The sequence below is a fragment of the Pteronotus mesoamericanus genome, unplaced genomic scaffold (assembly GCF_021234165.1).
Source record: "Pteronotus mesoamericanus isolate MK-2021 breed Mesoamerican mustached bat unplaced genomic scaffold, CSHL_Meso_final contig_164, whole genome shotgun sequence".
Taxonomy (NCBI): domain Eukaryota; kingdom Metazoa; phylum Chordata; class Mammalia; order Chiroptera; family Mormoopidae; genus Pteronotus; species Pteronotus mesoamericanus.
The window spans coordinates 25,275,416-25,300,023 of NW_026555065.1; positions in this window are offsets into that span (position 1 = coordinate 25,275,416).

Below are 24,608 nucleotides of genomic sequence, written 5' to 3' on the forward strand. Positions count from 1 at the left end.
TCTAAAAAAAGATTACAGTCTAATAGGTCATTGGACCAACTCAATAACTCCCTGGCGGCTTGGCTCCTTCTTCAGAAAGGAGAGATGTTGGGAAACCAGTCATTGAAGTATTCTTGCTTTTCCTCTTATAAAATGGGGAAAGAGAAGCACTAGCCAACTTCTCAGGATCTAGGATCAAAGTGCTCAGCAATGCCATGGATTCTTCTTTATTCTGCTTTTTTAGATTTGGTTGCTAGATCTTTCATGTTCTTCTAGGTACCTAAAAGGGTCTGAGTCATCTTAAGTACGCCACAACATCTCTGGCCATTTTCTGGACTTTTCCCTGGGTTCTTTTCTTGTAGAGTTTCCTCATTTTATACATAACTCCACCTCCTTAGCACATGACATTTCTTTGCTAAATTGTGTTAAAAAGAGTCTTTCAGGAGATGTGGGATAGAAAAACTTTTCCCCACTCATACTTCATGGAAGTAAAAAACAATTCTAGGTTTTGTGGTAGCATGTTCAAAGAGTGTCAGCAAAATATAAAATGTCCTACAACTGAAGAAACATGGCTGGTTGTTCCCAATAATGAAACCGGGGGAACAAAGTGCTAATTTCTAGAGAATCTTTCTCATCAAAGTTTTCAAGTCAACTTCCTAAGGCTGTTCCTTATTTCTTTTAATCCTCATTGCGCATCTCTGATTATTGTCCTAGGAAATTGTATTATAGGAGGCAGAAAAAAAAAGCTTGGTATTGATTAGATCATTGTTTTTTAACTTCAGTCAAACCACTCAAGAGGAGAGGAAAATAAACTCCCAACAGAACAGCATTTCAACATTTGAAAGGAAAAGAACTCGAGTTTATCCTTCCACCTTGACTCACCCCGTGTCCCACATACTTGCTTCATTTCCTGGCAGAGCATAAAAATGTCCTGTACTGGAATCTTTCATTCCGAGTAGGTCAGATTCTCTGCACAAACAAATCTTATTCTGTGACTTTACTGGATTTCATCCTTTATGAGCAAAGCAAGTAATACTTCTGTTGTTATCTTCAACCAACAAAAATGGTATCATCTACATAAGGTGACAAATATGATCAATTCCAGTTTTTCACATCTTCCCTCAACTTTTCTTTCCCAAATTTTCCTCCCACTACAAAAAGTATCCAAAAGTAAAACTATGGAAATTTTTCTCTCTGAATTTATGAATTTATAGAAACTATTTGTCATTTTGTGTCTGGGGCTCTCCTTCCCATACATCTTCACTCTACTACCATTTGGTCAGAATCTTTTTTTAAAAAGATTTTATTAATTTATTTTTAGAGAGAGGGAGAGGAAGAAAGAGAGGGATAGAAACATTGATGTGAAACAGACACATTGATTGGTTTCCTTTCATATGTGCCCTGACCAGGGATGAAACCCACAACCCAGCCATGTGCCCCAACCAACTGGTAATTGAACCGGTGACCTTTCACCTTACTGTACAAAGCCCGACCAACTGAGCCACACCCGTCTGGGCTGGGCAGAATCTTTTCATATGCTTACAAAGGGTCTGTAAAATAGCAGGTCCTCAAAATATATTTGATGAGTAAATACATATTTTCTTCTGATGCTATAAAACAACAAGCAGCTGGCAACATAGGAGATACATAGTAGTCTCAGGATAATTGTATGAATCAGCTTAGTAAACATTATTAAATGTCTCATGTTTTCAGAGAAGAACAATAAACAGAAACTAAAGCTTTATGTATTGATAATGTTTTTATTTTTTAGAACTAATATTCTATGATCCCTCTTCCCAAAAATCTAAGTCCCTGCTTCCTTGCACTATATGTCCAGACTTTCTTATGATGAAAACAATAAGAACAGCCAAGTATTTGTAGTCTGATCAGTCATGATTGATGCCTACACTGAGTGTCCCCCACCCACTCCCAGTGGTTGAAAATAATCGGAATTGAAGGTATTGGCAGAGGAACATGGGCTTCGCTAGCCAGTGACTTTTTCCCAACATGATTCAGTGAAAAAGGAATTTTCTGCACGAGAACAAGTCTCAAGTATGATGAAAATATCCTTTATGAGTTCTGCTTTGATTTTTTGATATTATGAAGATTTAACCAATTTGACAATTTTATAAAACTAAGGGAAAATGTCAAAATCTCCTCCAGCCTTTTCTTCTCTGGATTAAGATAGATAGATATTTAAAATCGGTTTATTTTTAGAATGTAAATAATGATGGATGAAGTAGAACAACATAAGTGCTTAAAGAATTGTGCATCCTAGATTTTATTAAAAAGTGTGGTATGGCTACTAGGTAGTGTAGAGTGATGAAAAGAATGTTGACATATTAGATGAAAGGTCTCAAGGAGGTGGTATTTGAGAGTCCATGAAGAGTGGTGATATGTGACAGTAACGAATTAGGGAGAAACATTCCAAAACCATAAAATAATAACTACCCATACCAGTTAAAGTATTGAACTTAAAGAAGTGTCTTTTACTAGGTGCAAACATTTTGTATCTGGGCGGCTGAAATTAACTATCTTCCCACTACTTACTTCCCTGAGAACATATTAAATAGTTCTCCCAGAATTTCATTAGACAAAAGTCTGTTGGATGTTTCCTTTGAGACCAACTGTATTGATTTGCAGCTGTGCTTATAGAAAATCAAGGATGAAGATGACTTACTCAGTTGGCTAAGGGAGCAGACTAAATTCTTATAGATCCTAATATTTACAGTAAGAGTGAGAACTATTAACTAAATCTTTACATATAGATAATCTGTATGTGGTCTTAAAAAAACAGACAAGCCAGCTGTTTTCCAGAAGGAAAAAGGTTGAAAGAAAAATGAAGCAAAATTCCTTTTTGCTTTGCTCCTCATCTTGGCTTCTTGTTGAAAGTTATGTTCATCAGATATTCCTCAGTCCATTCATGGAAATCCTTACAAAGTGTGTTCATTGGAGAATTTACTTATTTCAAACCTATCAGCTTCTCTTACTAATTTAACATGTAGTCCTTTGAGTCTATCTTATATAAAATGCAAATTGTGTAATAAGTACTTTCTTCTTTATACATATCTTAAATCCTCAGAATCTTGCTATAACTTTGTTCAAGCAAACTCTGAAGTAGATTAAAATAAGTATAATTAAATCATATGGTCCTTGAGGGGAGTCCAGAACAACTTCATATTTTTAACAGTGTCCATGTTTCAAAGGCATGTGATAGACTATCCATCCAATAGAATCCTTTTGCCAATTTTCTCCCAAATGCAACTTATTTTTCAAGATAAACAATAGCAAAAAACTGGATGTTTTGGTCAGCTTTGTCCAAGTAAATTGAAATTTGCTCCATTTGAGACTTAATGTAGAAAGTAAAGTATGAAATTGGATGCTTGAACCTGCCATAGTACTATTTTGAGACCCTAATTAAACCACAAGAGATTTCCCAAGTCTTTTTCCAAGCTGATTCTAATTGGCTTTTATTTCCCATGGTTCACAGAGGAAGCATTTTGACATGCTAAGAAGTAATTGAAATGTCCCATACCCCTTTCTGTTTCATTTGAAACCATGAGCTAGGATTCTAACTCATCAGAACACTGTCCAGGTCGCTGGGAAGATAGTTTTCTTCATTTATTTTTTCCAGACACATCTTCCACAACCAGGAGTATTCAAAGGACACAACTTCCATTCATGGACTGAGCAAATGCATTAGGCCATGCCAGTCTGGTACTTCAGGGGAACCAAGCAAAGCCACTAGTGTCAAGGCAGAGAAACTACTTGCCAAATTGTTGTTGAAATCCATCACCTTATTGAACTTCATGCCAAATTTGTACTTGCATTTATTTTGTCCAGAATATCACAGACTAATTATATAAGTACTATGATTTCTTCAAGTCTCATCTTTTATCAGTATGCATCCCAGTCACAGCAAGTTTGATGATAGCTGTTTCATTTAAACTTATATGTTTAAAAATGCATGATGCACATAGCTATTGTATATTTGTTAAATCTTCTAATGTATATGCTTTATTTCTCATTATTTCTAAAATATGTGTTGGCTATGAACTTAGCACTGTCCCTGCCTCAGGAACCTTACTATCTAGTGAGACTTCTGGGTGAAAGCGATCAGGGGTGAGGAAGTGAGGTCAGTGCTTCTGCAGGGAGCTGGGGTGACCTCGGGGAAGGGTGTTTAAAACAGGTTGGGGATTCAGAGGAGCCTTTGGGAGGCATCAGTAGTGTCCCAGTGAGTCAGATAAATAAGGAGAGGATAAAGGACATTTTAAAAGGTATAATAGAATGGGCAGAGGCATGGGGACTCTCTGAAAATATAGCATATGTTCAGGAAATGACAAGCTGTATCCAAAGCCCAGGTTGGGACCTTAGGGAAAAAATAGGCTATGAAGATGGCCAAGCATTATGAGAAGTTTTTACCTTTTGGCAACTGAGAACCCTTGAAAGATTTTAAGCAGGAGAGTGATGTTGTCATAGTTGGATGTTAGAGATATTATGATAACTACAGTATTATGGGATGGTTTGGAGAGCAGTGAGGTTGATAGTTAGAAAAGCACCCCAAACAGATAAAATTAAAAATTGATATGGACCTTATCTAAATAAAATAGTTGATTCATGGAAACTTCAAATAATAAAACAAGCAGGGATTCCTAAAACATTGGCTGTTGGGAGTAAGGGCAAAGGGGAGAAACTCTAGAAAGAAAGAGGAAGCAGACTTTATGCCAACCTTTATCAGTTTTTTTCCCCAGAGCACATTTAGATGATCCCTTCTGGGGTGGACAAGCTATGCATTGTAAAATTGTCCAAATATGCTGTTAAGAACCACCCCTCCACTATGGAGGGGGGCCTAGAATGAAAATAAGATTTGAGCTCATAGCTCATCAAGACCGAAGAGTCAGAAAAGTTGTGTGGTGGTTCGGTTTGGGACCTAGTGTTCATATTCTCAAATGATTTCTCCTGGGACTTGGTGTCCAGATTGCCCTTTTAAAACTGGTCACTTTGTGATTTACTTTCTAGTTATCATGGCTTTATATCTCTTGCCAATTATATCAAAACACAAAAAGGAAATAAGTTATTTCTGAGTAGTATCAAAGTGAGATTGAGTGTATCACTATTTTTACATAATCAAAGTTAAACTAGTTTCTGGAGTACTGCTTTATGAAAGACAAATCTCACAGTACCTAAGTAATTATGAAGATGTAATACCAAATTTAAAAAATGAAGGCTTTAGGCCTGACTATATTTTTCAAGTAAATATTAGGATTAGGGCTGTAACGCATATTGGAAGAAAAGAAGATGAAGGCACTGAACAGTTCCATTTTTAACAGAGAGGGAAAAGTGACAGATTTTCTGCCATTAGGTAAACATCAAGACTGAGAGAATCCTTCTTTACTAGGTTATTTGCCACTACCCAACAAAATCCAACAGAAAATCAAATCAGTAGAATTAGCCCTAAATAATTAATTGTAGGAATCAAGTCATCTTTTCTCTGCATCTGCTCTTCAATAGGTGCATGAAGAGCAATGGTGACTGAGGTCTGTGGCCAAATACGAGTTTCACGGCTGTTGCTTATGTCTGGGCTGAACCCTGAAGGTAGCTTTGACTTGACAATAGTTTTCTATAGTGTTTCAAAGCAAAATGTGTTCATCTGTCAAAGAATCATCATTATTATCACTGACACTTACCATCCCGCTCTTTCTTGAAAAAAATTTTTGCATTGATGTTTACTATGAATAGAGTGAAAGGGCAGGCCATCGTGCACCAAGCATAAAGGAGTTTTGATTTAAACTTCCAGAGGTACTCATTACATGTCCCTTTCAAAGGCAACATTATCAAGTGGTTTTAGCAGACACAGACTTTGTTATATGGCCAAAATTGTGTCACATTTTTAAACACACTATCTAAAATAAGGATTTTTAATTTTATCATGTGCTCTCCTTTCCCACCCGCAGGTAGTACTGACAGCACTTTCCCTAATGAGCATATCCATGGGCTCAGAATTCCCAACGCAGCAGCCACAGAAAATCTATCAGTGCTGGAATGTTAGATAAAATATATTTGCTGTTTCTACCTAAGAAGCTCATGATCCGTACTGGTTCACCCTCTTCACTGGAGGAATAAAATAGTGTTTTTATAATACAGGGTGGTCCAAAAGTGCTGGGGAAGACACCGTGATCCAAACTTCCATCTCTCTTACCTGTCTTGAAAGTGAAATGCTGGCCCGGGCTGGTATGGTTCTGATGGTTGGGCAATGTCCCACAAAGCAAAAGGTCACCATTCAATTCCCAATCAGGGCACATGTGTTGCAGGCCAAGTCCCCAGATGGGGCGTGTGCAGGAGGCAACTGATTGATGTTTCTCAGATCAATGTTTTTCTCCCTTTCTTTCACCCTCCCTCCCCCTGTCTCTAGAATCGACAAAAGAAAAAAAAGAGCAAAATTCTGTTACCAGACATGTAGTATTTAGGAACAACACAATCAGATGTTATTATCCATGGTCACTTAAGCAAGATTTGGTTGTCACTGCACCACTGGTTGAGGCTACACACAGACCAAAAGGATCAATTACCCAAGGTAACTAAGTTTACATAAATCTGAATGAAAAGAAAGAAGTACAAAGCTGGACCCTGTCTGAACTGGGCAGAAATGGTCATGGAACTTTGCAGTATGGTTCCATGTATAGGATGAGGGCTGGAGATAGCAGACCCAAGAGAGGAAGGTGAAATGTTCCACCTGCTTCTGAAATAGGTGTTCAGTCCAGCCTGCTGTGTACTTTCTGTTGACGACAAGTAAGGTTATATGGAAGTGGGACAGTTGCATGACCTGAAACAGTCCCTGAACCTACAAGATATCTGTGTAGGGCAAAAGAGCGCTCTGAAAGAATCTAATAATACTTAAAGTATATCTGGTACCACCTGCCATTGGGCAGTTAAACTCCAGGATACACGGATACACAGAGATGGGGATTAAAAAGGAATGGTTATTATTCTGGAACAAAATGGCCCCAGTCCTTGAAGGTGTATGATTTAGCTATTAATTCTGACTGGGTTGATGTTTTCTAAGATTCATCTCATGATATAGAATTGCGTTCTTGATAGTGTCATATGCATATCGTGAATAAAGGAGTCAGTTTTTCTTTTTATTTATTCACTTATTTTTATTGTTGTTCAAGTACAGTTGTCTCCATTTTCCTTCTACCACTCCCCCCACCCCACCTATCCCCGTGTTACACCCTCGATCCTACCCTCTTTGGTTTTGTCCATGTGTCCTTCACACATGTTTCCCAAAGACCCTTCCCCTATTTTCCCCCATTATCCCCCTTCCCCCACCCCTCTGGTTACTGTCAGTTTTTAAATTCATCATAGAATATCTTGATCATGGTAGCTTCCACTTATAATTCAGAAATCTCTAAAGATTTGAAAAGATATTACAGGAAATTTCCATTTTTAATAGCGACATCTTTTTTCCAATGGTTAGATCAATAAATAATTATTTTAACCCTTTATGTTCAATGTTCTAGCTTAGGAGGCCCTAAATGTGCAGTGAGTATGGGCAATGATCAAAGGTGATCAGGAAGGAGGGTTCATGACTTGGTCATAGCTCAAATTGTGTGTCACTTTCTTTAGTATGCTAGCCCTTGGTGGTTTTGAATGGTATAAGTTTTAGTTATAAAGCATTGGTTAAAGACAGGAAAGCAAGTGGAACTCTGATGTTCAAGTACAGTTAATGATATATATTGAAAGAATAATAATAAAAAAAATCTGTCCACAGTGCTATTCACCAGGTATGTAGTTTCATTCCCCTAATCAAAAACCCCTATATAGAACATCTGGAAATTCAAAATCAAAGCTAAATAGAAAAAAAAATTTTTGTGGCAATTAGAAAAAATGTTTTCTTACTTATTAACAATAAAGATTATTCCATTCCTAAAAGTCATTGGTTACTAACAATTGCCTACAAATGCTATCATGCAACTTATCTTAATATTTGAAAGAACTGAATGTATATATGTACACATACACACTCAGACACACAGACACATATATTATTTTCAAAATGTAAAATGCAAATAACTCAAGTAGGGAACATGAAAGCATTTTTTCCTATTTTTGACACAAATTAAGTTTCAATTTATATAAGTATATATTCAGCCCAAATTCATATGCACCGTTATTTTTTAAAACATATACTATCAAATTATATTTTAGATTACAAATCAATTTAAAGACTATCCATCACTTATTAAGCAAAAAATGAATGTTGATATATCACATCTACTTAAGCAGTTATTAAAATGAGCTTTCTAATATAATTTAATGGCCTACTGATAAAAATCAAATATGCTTACTTAAAACTACATCATCATTTACCATACTAAAGTGATTTTTAATTCCTTAGATTATTTCATTATTACGAATACTTGTAGAAGAACTTTCAAGTCAAAACAGGTTTAGAAATATTATCATAGATTAAGTATGAAGAAGAAAATATTAAAATATTTCATGGAGTAATAATATTTACCCCATGAAAATATTGTTTATCAACACTTATTCCTTCAAGGATCATTTGTTGAGCTTTTTTTATTATTAGAGAATTCCCATGTGTCTGAACCACAATAAACAAAATGTGATCATCTATTCAACATTTAGGAGACATCTATTTAACTATCAGTCACTCTGTTAGGCTCTAGATTTTTAATATTGAACCAAGTGAGCAAATTCTCTCCTTCATCAGGCTTATTGTTTAGTATAGGAGAAAGCCAATAAACAAATCAACAAAACAATTAAAATTGTGAAGACAGGTACAAAGGAAACTGAATCACAATAATATAAATATAGCTCTTATATTTTTCAACATTAGAATTAACCTTACACATACCATGGAAGATTTAACTATGCTTATGAATAATATGCAAATATGACTGATTTTGGCAATAAAAGTAAAACTACAGATAAATGAGGTTGTGAGATGGAAGGAGAAGCAGATGCGAAAAGACATGAGGAGGACTAACAGTCTCATCCTACAAACCTGTAGTTAATTAAAATATATTATCTATAGCTGCCCTATCCAATACAGTTACCAAAACCACATGTGGCTGTTTAGTTTTAGATTAATTAATTAAAATTAAATACAATTGAAAAGTCTGTTATTCTTCAGTTGCACTAGCCATATTTTCAGTACTCAGTACTCACCCACAAGTAGTTGCTACCATATTTAACATAATAAATATGAATAAGTAGTTTCTTTTATCACAAAGTTCTATTGGACAGCTCTGGCTTCTAGTGAGCAGATAAGGAAGGGAGGGTTTAAGAATGCTCTTTGAAGTAGCAGAGGAGGTCAGTGGTGGAACAGATTGTTGATGTACCTAGAATGAGAGATGGTGAGCCAGGAAGGTAGCTGAATCCTCATCAATTGAGGCAAAAATGTCAATAGTGGAATGACAACACTTAGTTGATATATTATATTTGTATAAAGCACTATACTTAGACTCACTGGGATAACCAATATAAGCACTAGGAACAGAAATTTTTTCCTGTTGAATGGTGCTGAAGGAGAGGAGAAGCAGGGCTAGAGAACGTTGGCTTTAGTTGTATATCTTTTGAAACTGTTTTGTAATTATTTGTATATATCACTTTGCTTTCAAAATTATTTCTTTTCAAAAACCATTCTAGTTACGTTTGAGAATATGAATGACGTGGGTAAGAGTTTAACTATGTATGGGGATTTTGCAATACTTCAGGGGAGGTGTAATGGTTTTTCTCTGCAATTGGTAGATACTCAAGTGATTAAAGTCTGAAAAAAGAAGGTAGGAGGATAGCAGTGAAAGGGAAGAATTACAGTGTAACACTTATGAAGATGCCTGATGGAGACAAAAGTTGATATATTCATTAAATTTAGGGTATTATCCTATTTGTGTACAGCATTTTTGACCCCTATTTAACAATGAGTTGAGGAAAAGATACATGCAGTTCAGCACTAAACATGAAAATCAGCCCGGGAAATTAAATGTTCAGAGAAAGCCTTCATCTAACCCAGGTCCTGCCTCTGACACACACTCCCCTCGCTAATGAGCTGGGCATCGCAGATGTAGCTGGAGTGTACGCAGTCTCATTAAAGATTCTTAGAAAGGACATGGGACAAAGTGAAGCCATTCCATCAATACGCTTGAGGAACAAACAGTGATCTTCCCAGGCAGTGTTCCATTTCTTTAAAAGACACATAATTAGATAAAGCAATAAATATTGCATAATTGTATTGATCACATTAATACTGCAACTGGCAGACTCTAGAGACGACAGGGTCCCCTGGAGTGCACCTACAAAAAGAACTCATTGTCCTGGAGAAAAATATGAAATGCACAATTATCAGGTCCCTTTTACTGCCAATTATAAACTTTTTTATAAAATTTGTTTTTTCTCCTTTCCCTTAAAAATAAAAAGAAATCCCTCCAAACAATATTCAGATAAGTTAAATAATTTGCAACCTTTAAAGAAGACAATTGAATTTTTAAAATGTTAGGATTGTTTCATAGAAACCATATGTTATGAGCCTGTGGCCAAATTCTCTACAGTGAATTGCAGCATGATGCTTTCTCTAGAGTCCCAAACCACAACAATGGTATAAAGAAATAGAAAACCAAACACTATAGATGGACTCAGAGACGAGAAAGGCATCTCTGCAGATCAGGATCAGAACTGAAACACAAAGCTATGAGCAAGGCTGAAGCCACATGTGTCCTGGGCTCGGAGTCTGGAAGGAAGCAGTGACAGTTAGGGACTCGGCTTCTGCAGGGCACAGAGGACTAATTAAAATTATTCCACAATGGACAGGGAGGCACTGAAGCTAAGCTGCTTGAAACCACCCTGTCCTCATAAAAGAAAGTGGAAGAATTATTTGACCAACGCAGGTCTATAGCTTTTGGCAGGCTCTGTAGGCCATCATTGCGGACAGATGTGGAAAGACTCTAACTGCAGGCACTGAAACAAGGTGCCCACCGCTTAGTGACTGGATCTGAGATCTCCTCACAAGGGCCCCCAAATGCCACTGTGGCAAGCCCAAGGGATGAGCGGAGGCAATGGCGGAATCTCTACAGAGGGAGAGCGGTGTCCTCAGTAGTAAGTTTTTTTCTCTCTCCCCTCTGGTGTTTAACCAGGAGAGAGAATGTAAAAAGACATATACAAAAATTTCCTCTCAAAATTACACTACCAGCAAAATTCTATGACACCTTTAGAAAATCAGTGTTAAGAAAACAAGAAACAAAATTAACCATCAAAGTGTTAATTTATTTTGGTTGTTATTAATTTGATGTAACAGTTTGACAAAGAGTTTAAAGTAAGTTTATACTCTAAGGATTAAGTGAAAGAAGTATTACCTTTTAAAATGAGCAAAAGTTTATGAATCAAGAAGAGACAGAAAGTAAAAAAGGTGAATATGAGAAGAACTAATTAGAATCTTGGGATGAGAAAGCATAGCCATTGATTTAAAGGACTCAATAAACTGGTTAAAGTCCAGACTGTATACTTAGAATAAATTAGTACTAAGGATATCACTAATAATAAAGAGGAAGCAAAAAGATGAAAAATCAGTAAAAAAGTAAGGAGAATAAAGATGTTCTAGTACACATATACTAAATCTTCCAAAAGAAATTTAAAAAATGAAAGTAAAGTAATATCTGAAGAGGTAATAACTGAAGTTTTTTCCCAGGGTGAAAAAGAAATGAATCTTCATATGGAGTGTAACTCAATCTCAAAGTACCAACATGGATAAAAATAAATCCACATCAAGGTACATTGTTGTGAAATTAAAATATCAAGAGTACAGAGAAACCTTTAAATTACTAGAGAGGAAGAAGCAAATTACTTATAAAGGGATAACCTTCACACATATAACAGATTTTTTTAATTGGTAACGTTAGATGCCAAAGTATAACAGGATGATAGCTTCAGCACACGGAAGGAAAATAACTGACAATCTAGAATTGTATATCCAAAGAAACCATCATTTAAGAGCAAAGGTAAAATATTGACATTTTTATTTGTACAAAGCTAAGAGTTTACCATCCACAGCTCTCACTAAAAGTATATTGAAAGATAAGTGTAAGCAAGAAAAAAAAGTGAATCCAGAGAAACGGCATGATACCAAAAAAAAAAAAAAAAAAAAAAAAAGAGCAAAATATATGGGTAATTTTCTTTTATTTTTAAAAATATTTTATCTATTTATTTTTAGAGAGAGGGGAAGGGAGGAAGAGAAACATCCTCATGCTAGAGAAACATGCTACAACCTCTTGCATGCTTCCCGAGCAGCGACTGAACCTCAACACAGGCATGTTCCCTGACCAGGAACCTAACTGGTGACATTTTGCTTTGCAGAACAACATCCAACCAACTGAGTCACATCAGTCAGGGCAATATATGGGTAAATTTAATTAACATAGACTATTTTTAAAAAACTAAGATGGGGAAAAGGGAACCAAAATAAGCCAGGTGGCAAAAGACAAATACCATATGATCTCACCTATAAGTGGAACCTAATTAGAACTGGAACATGAACAAAAACCAAACCAAACAAAAAACAAACAAACAAACAAAAAACCCCTGAGAAAATAGAACCAGAGACATGGAAATAAGAAACAAACTAATAGTGACCAGAGGGGAGGGGGAAGGGGGATAACAAGGGAAAGAAGGGAAAGCCTCTAGTCAAGGAATGTGTATTAAGGACCCATGGTAATGTACACAAGGTGGGGATTGACTGAGGAAGCGGGGCAGGGTGGGAAAGAGCAATGGGGGAAAAACTGACACAACTATAATTGAACAGCAATTGAAAAAACAACAACCTAAGGACATAGTTTCAAGGTAAAGGCCGTATTAAAATTTTGGCTATTAGACCCTCGGTTAAAACTTCCAACAGAATTTCTTCTCTACCAGACCAAAGTCCTTCTAAAAAGATTAAGGGCATTATCCTACAGAGTCTGATATGCCCAAACTCTATAATTAAGTCTAGAGAAAATTGGGCAAGTCTCAAAAACAGATGTGGGTATGGCTTTCAGCACATGAGATTGACTGGAATAAAATATATAAAAAAGCACTAAATTCTTTTATTTCCCCCCCTTTTTACCTGCGTTCCTCTCTCTCTCACCTTTTTTCTTCCTCTTCTTATAGCAGTCCCTTCAGCATATCTTCCATTGCTGCTTTGTTTGATAAACAAAAGGAAAGATAAAAATCACAAGATCATATCAATAGATGCAGAATAAGCATTTTATAAGGTACAGCACCCATTTATGATAAAAACACTCAACAAAGTGGGAGTGGAGGGAGCACACCTCAGCATAATAAAGGCCTTATATGAGACATCATACTCAATGGCAAAAAACTAAAAGTTTTCCCACTAACATCAGGGATAAGACGAGGATGGCCGCTTTCACCACTTCTACTCAACATAGTATTGGAAGTCTTATCCATAGCAATCAGACATAAAAAGAAATAAAAGGCATCCGAATTGGAAAGGAGGAAGTAAAACGGTCACTGTTTGCAGATGGTTTGACAGTGTACAAAGAAAACCCCATAGACTTCACCAAAATACTACTCGACCTAATAAGTGAATTTGACAAAACAGTGGGATACAAAGTCAAAAATTCAGAAATCAAAGGCATTTTTGTACACCAACAATGAAATATCAGAATCAGAAATCAGGAACCAAATCTCATTTGTTATAGCAACAAGAAAAATAAAGTACCTAGGAGTAAACCTTACCAAGGAGACAAAAGATCTGTACTCAGAAAACAACACAACACTGAAGAAAGAAATTAAGAAAGACACAAATAAATGGAAGCATATACTGTGTTCATGGATTGGAAGAATTAACATCATCAAAATGTCCATTCTACCCACAGCATTTTATAGATTCAATACAATCTCCATTAAAATACCAATGACATATTTTACAGATATAGAACAAACATTTCAAAAACTTTTATGGAGCCATAAATAACCCCAAATAGCTGCAGCAATTTTGAGAAAGAAGGACAAAGTAGGAGGCATCACAGTACCTGATATCAAACTATATTACAAAGTCACTATGATCAAAACACTCCGGTACTGGCATAAAAAGAGACACAGACACATTGATCAATGGAAGAGAATAGACAGCCCAGAAATACACCCATGTCTCTATGGTCAATTAATATTTGACAAAGGGGGCAGAAGCATAAAATGGAGTAAAAACAGCCTTTCAACAAATGGTGTTGGGAGATCTGGAAGCTATGTGCAAAAAAATGAAACTTGATCAACAACTGACACCATACACAAAAATAAAGTCAAGGTGGATAAAAGAGTTAAGTATAAGTCACAACATCATAAAAGTCCTAGAGGAGAACATAGGCAGGAAAATCTCAGATATTCCACGCAGAAGTATTTTCACCAATATGTCCATTAGAGCAAAGGACATAAAGGAGAGAATAAACAAATGGGACCTCATAAAATAAAAAGCTTCTGCTTAGCTAAAGAAAACATGGGTAAAATGAAAATGGAACCAACTGTATGGGAAAATATATTTGCAAATGATACTTCTGACAAGGGTTTGATCAGCAAAATATATAAAGAACTCACACAACTCCACTCCAGAAAGTCTAACAACCCAATTAAAAAATGGGCAAAGCACCACTAATGATCAGAAAGATGCAAACTAAAACCACAATGAGATACCACTTCACACAGGTCAGAATGGCCATCACAAACAGATCAGCAAACAACAAGTGCAGACAGCGGAGAGGGATAATGCGGGAATATAGGAGAAGGGCCATCAAGGAACATGTATAAAGATCTCATGGACAGAGCCAAAGTGGGTAGTTGCAAGGGTGGGAGGCAGGGATGTGTGGGGCGAGGGGGAGTGGTGTGGAGAAAATGGAGACAACTGGACTTGAACAACAGTAAAAAAAAGAAAAGAAAAGAGAATACAGAAAAAAAACGCCACTAAGTTCTATGAGAGTTGCTTTGGCAAAAGTGTCATTGAGATGGAAGAAAACCCCACAAACTCCACCCTTCTAGAGGAAGGAAGCAGACTGATGAAGTGGCTCAGTTGCCAAGAATGAAATATTCTTCAGTGCCTTCTATAGAAATGATCAAAGGAGACAGAGGAAAAGGAACACAAGAGAGGGCAGAACCTGTCACCGCTGGGAGGAAAAAATGGACTAGGATGCCATTCCCAGGATTTTAAGCTAAAGCTTCACTGAGATATCCCACGTTTGCTATGTATAATGTGTACCTGCATTTTTGACCCAAACTTTCAGGAAAAACATCTTTCATTTCAATTTTTTAATTCAATTTTTTATTTATTTATATTTAGATACTTTTTCTGTATTATAAAGGCATTTTAACATTTATTTTTGAACATATGGATATTATTGCTTTTTAGAGTTTCACTTTTAATGCATAAGCATAAATAAAAGAGTTAAAAACATTTATATACATATGGAATTAGTACCACCAACACATAATCCTTATTTTTTCCCTCAAAAATTTGGGCAAAAAAGTACACATTATACACAGCAAAATATTCCCTAGCCTCAAGGAAAAGGGGCCTCACAGCATTTGCCCGATGGGACTCAAAATTTCTATGGTCAGTTACTGCTGTCTGTCTGCTGTTAATTTCTTTTTCTTCCTTCCTTTCTTCCTTTTTCTTTTTTGAACGAGAGTGTTTTTTTACAGTAATTCTGTCCATGACTTACCACCGTATGTTGGATGTGCGGGAGTCAGATAACTTTTTTTAGTTCAGGAATTGCATCCAGATGTGACTTAAATAATCAAGTCTTGAATTTAGCCTTTTGGGGGTGTAGTAGGAAAGGTTTGAATGAACATTGTGTGTGGGAGAAGTGTAATGATGATAACCAAGCAGCAATTTTTCACCTCTCCCTGCATCCACACCCATTGTCATGGGACTTTGCAGTTCCTTCCAACAGAAGCAGAATGCATTTTCCCATCCCACTGATTCTGAAGTTGGCTGTATGTCTCACCTTGGCCCTGAGAACGTTAGCAGGTGTCAGGTGATCAGGGACTTGAAATGTTCCAGTGCAGTTGGGCTTGCTCTCTTTCACTTTTGCCATTGCCCTGGGTAGTTTCTGGTCTCAGATAAATGTAATGTGTGCGAGGCAAACTTGACCTGAACTCACAGTCTAGTGCCAAAGCCAGATGAGATTAGCCAAACTATAATCAAGCCAAACACGCATGCTATGTAAATAACTGCTTTCTGTTATAATCCATTGATTTGGGGATTTTTAAAAGAAGTATTTATTGTGGTCATATTTGACCAAAATATTCTCTGACTGCACAGAAAAATAAATTAAATGCAATTTAAAGATATGAATATGAAATGAAAAATTTAAGTATCAAAACAAAAATAACAGAAAATAACCTTAGCTGGGTAGCTCAGTGGGTTAGAGCATCATCCCAATATGCCAAAGTTGCAGGGGTGCTCTCCAGTCGGGGCACACACCAAAGGCAACCAATGAATCCATAATTAAATGGAGCAACAAGTTGAGGTTTCTCTCTCTCTTTCAAATTAATAAATAAAATTTTAAAATGTAATAGAAATTTTTAAAATATCTTAAAGAATAAACCAAAAGCACAAAGCATAAAAGCTACTGATTAATTTTCCTACAAATAATTTTATAACTCTGTTTAACAAAAAACATCAAGTATTAAGACAAATTACAAAACACAGACTGGGAGAAATTTAAAATTCTTCAGCTTATCAAAATATTATCCAGAATATATATATGAACAAAATAATAAGATGTTATACAAGCAATAGAAAAGGGGACAAAAGATATGAACAGGTTATTCAGAGAAGAAGAAAGCAAAATGACCAATAGTCACATAGAAAGATATTAAATCTCACCAGTAATCAAAGAAATATATACTAAAATGACAATGAGTATCATTTTGTATTTATCAGATTGGCAAAATTAAGCAGAAATGAGACAATACTAAATCTTGCTAAGAATGTGGTATGATGAGCCCTCGTATAATTATGGTGGGAGTACAAATTGACACGACCACTTTGACAATCCTCGACAATATTTGGTATTATCCTGTAAGAACCAAATCTAACATAATCCCCTGTCCTGGCATTAAACATCACTACTGTCAATCAGACTTCTTCTGTCCCTACGTTAGACACATCTGAGACCAGGCAAAATGTTCTGTCTCTTTGTTAAGCAATACTTAGCTATTTGTTCCAGGAAATATTTCCTCCTGGAAGATAAGACTGTGCGGTAGGGAAAAAAACAACAACAAAAAAAACCCTCTTACTTATCAAGACTAATAGCTTGCTCATCAAAGCTCCAAGAGCCTTGCTTCACAGTACTATTGTGTCACAAACTTCCCATTCCAAACTACTGGTAGTTCCTTGCCATGCGAGACATACTTTATAACCATATAAATACCACCTTCTGATTTCCTCACTTTAAGGCACTGATGAGACTCTGCGATGCTAACGTTCTTTCTCCCTGTAGTCAGCCTAGGACACTGAGTTTGCTTGATCAACAGTGTTGTTTCTTTATCTGTTCTGGTGGTACTTGGAGGGAGCTGATACTAGTAACGTTGAGAACTCATATACTCTATGACTCAGGAATTCCATCTTCAAGTAGGAAACCTCAAGGGGTATGATTCAAACTATGAGTTGAGACTAGTGAAATGGGAAATCAGTTCAGTGAATTACAACCCCCATTTGTTTTTTTCAGAATAGGATAGGTCAGTCAAGAATGGACAAAAATGGAGTGGAATGGAACAGAACAAAATAGAATAAACAAACATTAATAAAAATAGTAAAATAATAAAAGGTTGTTTTATAAAACTTTCATTTCAGTGTACATCTAAATGTGCATGTGAATAGGCACGTGTGTGTATTAAGTCACTGCCTTAAATAAACCTTTGCATATGTATACAAGAAAGCTTTGTGTGTTTAGAACAGAATAGTTTAAAATAACAAAAAAACTGGAAACAACCTCAATGATGGTCCAAAAATAGCACATATTTATGTAGTGAATACTATACAGCAGTTAAAATGGGTGAAGCAGAGTTATATATACATCAACACAAATCTCAAAAACATATTGAGTGAAAAAGCAAATTATACAATGATACATACACATATTTATAAATAAGAAAACTATATAAATATTGCTTGGGAATACAAAAATCCACATAATATATTGCAAAATTATAAAAATTGGAATAATCAATAAAAAATTAAGGCAGTGGTTTTCTCTGCAGAGGGTGGGGATGAGAGAATGAATAAGCAAGGGAGTGAGGGATAGCGGTGAAAGGGAATGAGGGGGAAGAAGAGAAAAATATCAAGGAGGGATAGACAGGGAGCTTTGAGTATTTCGGTATTTTTATTTCTTTAAAAAAAATCTTAGACATCTATGGCAACATGTTAAAACCTAATAAAACTTGGGTAAGTGATAGCAACAAAAGTAGTAGCTCATTTAATGTTTTCTGTGGTTCAGGCACTGTTCCAAGCACTTCCCATATTTTCTTCGCAAAGCTGCTTGTTAATATCTTCCCTCTACTTTTCAATATGTTTGAACTACTTCACAATTTGAAAAATAAAAACGTGGGTGAAATGTTAACACATTATATCTAATTGGTGGGTATGCGGATGTTCATTTTACTATTCTCTGTAATTTTCTGCATAGCTGAAATCTTTCATTCAAAAAACAAAGAAACATGTTTTAAAAAATCAGTTGTGATGACAGGACAGACAACTGATCCTTAATCTGAAGCCCTAGAATACAGGGCCGCATTGAGGTGTTTATGCTGGCCTCTGCACAGTTCCCCAGGGCCGTTCTTTTTCTCACCAAAGTTCCATCAGAATGCTTACTGGCATTGTATAAAGAATCGGAATGGTTATCTATAAAGAGTGTAGAGTCTGCTTTTCACGGTAGACTCAGGAGGCTGCATCAAAGCCATCCTTGCCCAGCCCTGTGCCATTCAGCCTTCATTTCTTCCCTCCTCTCCGCCAAATAACTGAATGGCACATCCAGAAATGATGACGGAGAAGGGCCTAAAGTTCCCACGCCTTATTTCAGAAGAGGGCTGAATCTAAAGAAAACAGAAATTACTAATATCCCACTGGGTGGGCTGCGAGAAAGAAAAGAATGCTTCAGGGTGAAGCTTCGTTTGAACAGCCTTTTTGTGGCCTTTATGTCTGGAATGTCTTCACCAATCTGAGGCGGGTTTTATTATGAGATGAAAACCGTCAACATCAAAATCGGTCATAAACTTCAGATGAGTTATAACTTGACAGCCAGCTCTCTAGTGGGATGTGTAGCTTCTCTTTGAGTGGTTGTTTGTGTTGGCACTGGAGGCAGCTTGGCTCTGCTAAGGATGATCCTCCAGCTGGACCACGGTTCCACAGAACTGACCAGTTGTTTGATGAATCTGGCTGAATTAGCCTCGTGTTTTTATATCATTTAAAGAGAGGCCAGCTCTCTTTTCAGCTCTGTGTCCTCCCTTTTGGAAGAATGTGACTAAGAGCACAGCTTTAGATACAAAACTGTAGACGTGGATCCAATTCTTTAAGACTCGAAGAAACATCACATTCCTCTTGGTCTTTCTCTTAAAATTTTTTAAAAGAATGTGGGGTGGGGGGAAGTGGTGGTGGGAAAATGGAGACAACTGTACTTGAAAAACAAGAAAAGAAATATAAAGATACAGTTTACTAAAAAATCTGGAAAAAGGAAAATATAAAGATAATTATTTTCAATTAAAAAAATAAAAAATAAAAACAAGTTGACTTCTGTTTTTAAAAAAAATGGTTTTGATGCCCTTACTTAAAAGTACAATGTAGGCCTCAACTCAATGTAAATCTGAAGTATTTAATAATAATAAAAATAACAATACAAATAATAATACAAATAGCCTTTCTTGACTTATTACCGTGTGCCAGATATTCTTCCAGACACTGTACAAATGCAAATTCATCCTTATAACAACCCTATGAAATAAATAGGTATTACTGCCATTTTATAAATGAGGACCTGAAGTTAGGAGAAATCAAGTAATTTGCCCAGGAAAGCAAAATTAGCAGTGGAGTATAGTAGAGTTGAGAGATTATGTAGTTCAGTCCCTTCTTTTACATATGAGAGAAGTAGCAGGGTGCATATTTAACATGAGAGCCCACTTGTGTTCAGAGAAATACATTCTTTTTACCGCCAAGGCCTTTTCTTTTCTTTTTTCTGTTCTGTTCTTTTCTTTTTCTCTTTCTTTCTTTCTCTCTTTCTTTCTTTTTCTTTCTTCTTTCTCTCACAATTTCTTTCTTTGTTATTAAGTAATTGTTTTTATTTTTAATTACAGCTGACATAATATATTATATTAATTTCAGGTGTTTGACTCAGTGATTGGACATTATATAACTTGCAAAGTGATCACTCTCATAACGCTAGTACCCACCTGACCCTCTTCATAGTTATTACAATGTTATTGACTATATTCTCTATGCTTTAATTTACATCCTTCTGACTATTTTGCAATTACCAATTTGTACTTCTGAATTCCTTCACCTTTTCCGCCCAGTTCCCCGAGACCCTCCCCTTTGGCAACCACCAGTTCTCTCAGAAAGATACATTCTTCTCTCCATGGATAGGGAACTTACCTAGGCTTCTAACGCAGCCAAATCCAAGCTGGGTTCACACTTTTGTCTCTAGATAGGACCAGAGAGAAAAAGGAACTTGCTCACAGTTGGGCATTTAATGAATAGCAGGGCTGAGGTGTAAGAACTCAAGTTTCTCTCTAGACTTAGGCTGATTTTCTTGACTCTGAATTTGGATTTCTTCATCAATTTTTTTCTTTGATTGTAATTAGTTTTATTTTCCATGTTTTTTAGTTTTCATTAGAAATGCTTTCAATTTCCCATTCTGCCTTTGGGGTAAGTTCTTTTTAGACATATCCAATTCTAATCATATTTTATTGATCGTTTTACTAAACAGAACTCCCTAAAATAAACCTATAATTTGATTGGGAGTTGGGGATCTCTCACCAATTTGGGGGCCACCTTGCTTTTCTGTGTGACCTTTAGCAACATTCCTAAGTTGCTTTTCCACAGGCCACGCAATGAATGGCACTCAGAAACCTGGGTGATGCAAACACTTGGACCTTTCCTATGGGTGTATGACAACATATCCAATGACTTCTTTTATTTATTCTTTCCTGTAGAACAGAACTTGGCTTGAAAATATAGCTGGAAAAAGTCCAGAGACTGTCCCGTCAGGAATTTACAGGGTACTAATTAATATTAAACAGCAGGAAACAGATACCACAAATACTCATGACCCTTTCCACCCTGTGCCCACCCCTCTGCAATTTATTTGAAAATTGCCAAAGAAAACAGTTACCTAACTCTTTTTTACCCCAGCCAATCGTTGGGCATAATAATGGTCACATCTCACCTAAAGGAGTTTTTTCTTTAAGAGATCTTAAAAAAAAAAAAAAATCCATGTATTTGGGAACATCATTCAACCAAGTTAGTTAGAAAATAGGAGAGCCAAGACCTTTGTACTTGAGAATGAGTGTGTTTAATCAGCATCAATCAAATGTCAAAAGAATACGATCCTGCATTACCTGAATTTTTTTAATGCAATATAAGTGTAAATGTAGAGGCCTAAGTATTGTCCATTATATGGTGATACAATATCCCTCTTATAACTTAAATATGTACTGAAGATAGCTTTAGGGAGAATATTTTGGTTCTCCTGAAAAGTTCAAAGCTTCCTAACACCAACATTAGGACTATCTTCTTGTCTGCTGCTTAAGACCTAACGTGTTTCTCAATGTCCTTTGAAATCAGTTAGACTCTGTCTCCATTATTTCACTATTACTCCATATCAGCCAACCACTTAATATTAAGAAGAAGACAACTTCTCTGCTATGTTCATAAATCTAGTTGAGTGGGACATGACCCTAAAAAAGAATAACTTCTTACTTTGTAAACTAATATTGGGCATAATCAAGTTGCTATAATATAACCTGGTTTAAAATTAAAAATGGAGAACCACCCTGAAAGGTTACAATTTTGGATATAGTCATCTCCATATTGAAAATTTTTAAAAAAATTTTAAAAAGAAAATAGCACAGATATAGATGCTTATATTTATTGGATATATGATGTTCATTTTATTATTTTTATGTATAGTACCTTTACATTTTTATGTAGTCAGTCAATATTTTTTTACATTGTTTTTATTGTGTCTCATGGTTACAAAGGTCTTTCTACCCTTTTTTCTTATGTGATTCTTGCTGTCTGTAATTAATTTGAATGTAAAATCTATTCATAATTTATTTGAGCAATCACCTCTTATTGGAAAGTTAGTTCCTTTCCAGTGTTATAAGCATAACTATAGTAAATATCCTACCAGCTCGGTTTTGACATATTTTATTATTTTCTGAGGATATATCTTAGAAGTAGAGTTATTGTGTCAGAAAGTATACAGTAGTTTGATACCCACTGATTATAAAGTATAATAACATTGCTATCTAGCTCAAGTATATTAGTAAGTTCAATTGCTCATACAAAATCCTGTTATTGCCAATTTAATCAAAATAGCCCCTTATTTTAATTTGCCTCTATGATTAGAAGTGAAGTTAAACTCTTGTTGTATGCTTATTAGCTTCTACATTTATTCTATAAATTCCTTTAAAAACACGTTTTGCTGATTTTCCGTTGGCATGTTTGTCTTTTATTATTTATAAGATTTTTAAATGTAAGAGTTACTGTCTCTTTGATGAAATGATGACAGTTAGGCTAGCCTTCTCATTGCTCAGTTGAAAACTACGTGGTTAAGATATTTGAGAAAGCCTCCCAAGCTTTGCTTGAGGGAGCATAACATCTAGAGAAGCCACAGGCTCCTCTGGAAGTGTCCAAGTCTCGCCCCTAGACAGCCCAGGGTGCAGCCGCCGCATTAGGGTTTCTGACTGCGTGATACTGACTCTGCGTAACTAGATGCGTCTGCCTCAAGTGAACCTTTTACGTGGAAGAGTCAGAGTTCCCTTTTGCTTTAGGACAAGCAAGGCTCCAAAGCATTTTTATGACCATTTCTCCTTATTAGTTAATACACATCTAGATTACAAATATCCACGTGCATGGCAGACCTTGGTCTGAGGCTCACTTTCCTTCTCAGAGTCAGTCCTCACTAGACCCACATTTCTTAGGTAGTTATTATTAAGAGCACAGGCTGTGTATGACTGCATTGGTGAGGTCATTCCATAAGGCAGACCTGTGTTAGACCCACAAGTGAACACTTTCTAAATGTTTCTGTACTTTCATTGGATTGTTCTCCTAGATGGGGCTACCTATAACAAATGAGATCCAATTTACCTACAGTTGGGAGAAGAAACACTATTCTCCTTGCCATCTTTTCCTTATGAGAAATTATTTAAGGAATTCAAGGTCACTTGCCTCTCCGACCTTTTCTCTCTCACCCTTTCATCTGTGTCACTTCAAAACACATTTAAAATTAGAGAGCTGGGATAGGATGTCTGTGTTGAGAAATTGTAAGTTACAAGTAATTCCCAGATCCTGCTAACTCAGCACGGCATGGTATCGAGGCTTTTTCTACTCTGTTGGGTGGTTGATTCTGCACATGGACTTGAATTTATTTTCAATCACCTCCTAACCATGCTTTTGATTCTAATTTCTTAATGGTATATAAGATTCAAAGATTCAAAGCATAAGAAACTATCTGCAACGGTGGCACATGCTTCCTTCTCCAGGTTATTTATCTGCCAGAGCATCACCTGCTTAGGACTGGTGACCTACTAATCCTATTCTGGGTTTATTTTAGAAAATAACATATCTGGATCCTCATCATGCAGAAAGTACCCCAGACTTCAAATGAAATATCTAAAACTGTCTTAACTGAATAGTTATTGTAGTGGAACAGAATGAAAAGAGTAAATTTTCCTCTTCCTCCCAGTTCAAAAAAATCAAAAGCAGAAGAAAGTTAAATGCCCTGTGACTCACCATGAGTTTTGATTGCCTGCTTTGGTTGCCACTCACAATCTTTGCCTGGCAGAAAGAGACCTCCACATTTTGGCATGATCATCCAGAGATGCATGGGTACCAGGAAGTGTATCTAAAGATCATCATCTCTTAGGTGTCTGAGACTTTGAGGTCCCCTGTGATCTTTCTGCACTGTGGGGACCTGAAAAGAGAGGTTGGTTTGGCTCTCTCTTCTTATTGTCAGGGTCTCCAGAGGGTATAAGCCAACCCACCCATGAAGAATAAAACACAGGCTCCCTGGCTCAGCCTTAATAGTCACCCCCTGAGTGGTCTCATCTGTAAATGAAACAAGCAAACATTTGTGCCATGTGATTGCAGGACAACTGAGACACTCTCCCTCCCCCCCCGCGCCCCCCCCCCACAAACACATCTTCCTTGATGAATAAGTGACAGCTGAAGTTCAAACATCAGAGCTTTCCTTCTGCTGCTCAAGGTTATAATTACTGTGTAAATATCTCTGGGACAGGGAGAAAAATGGAGGAGTAGAGGGAACTAATGTAGCTGAATGCCTACAGTGTGCCAAAACCTATTCTAAGCCCATGAGAATTTATATTTGCTGTGAATTTAATTATCAGTC